This window comes from Brassica oleracea, chromosome C9 (genome assembly GCF_000695525.1).
Source record: "Brassica oleracea var. oleracea cultivar TO1000 chromosome C9, BOL, whole genome shotgun sequence".
Taxonomy (NCBI): Eukaryota; Viridiplantae; Streptophyta; class Magnoliopsida; order Brassicales; family Brassicaceae; genus Brassica; species Brassica oleracea.
This window is the reverse complement of record NC_027756.1, coordinates 47,967,180-47,967,690: the sequence shown is the minus strand read 5'-3', so window position 1 is coordinate 47,967,690 and position 511 is coordinate 47,967,180.

The following is a 511-nucleotide window of genomic DNA, read 5'->3' as shown; positions in this document are numbered from 1 at the left end:
TCACACGAACTTTATCTGTGACGCCTTCGTCCATAAAGTTATGGACAGCTATGGGAAGCAAATCTACGAGTAGAAGCAGAAGTGGCTCATCAACCAGGTTTTTTTAATTTATTAAACAATTTTTTGAATTTATTAAACTATTTTTTGGGTTTATTAAGCTATTTTATATTTTTTTTATTAAAAGGTCTTGAAGTCGATCAACAGCACGGTCTGGGAGGAGTTGTGTATGCATTGGGATAAGGACGAGACGAAAGCTACCTCCGTGACCAACTCCGCCAACCGCAAGAGCGATCGTGGCGGGAAGGGCATGTACAAGCACAATTTGGGTGCCCAGACTATTGCCACTTTTGGGGATTGCTTGGTAAGTTCAATCTTTTTTTTTAATTATTTAAGTATTTTTATTTTAGTTTTTATGCATTTCTTCTAATTTCTAATGTTTGTTTAACTTTTGTTTTTTTCAAGGCGGATGAAAATGATGGCGAGCCGGTTGATGATTTCGTCCTAATGAAGA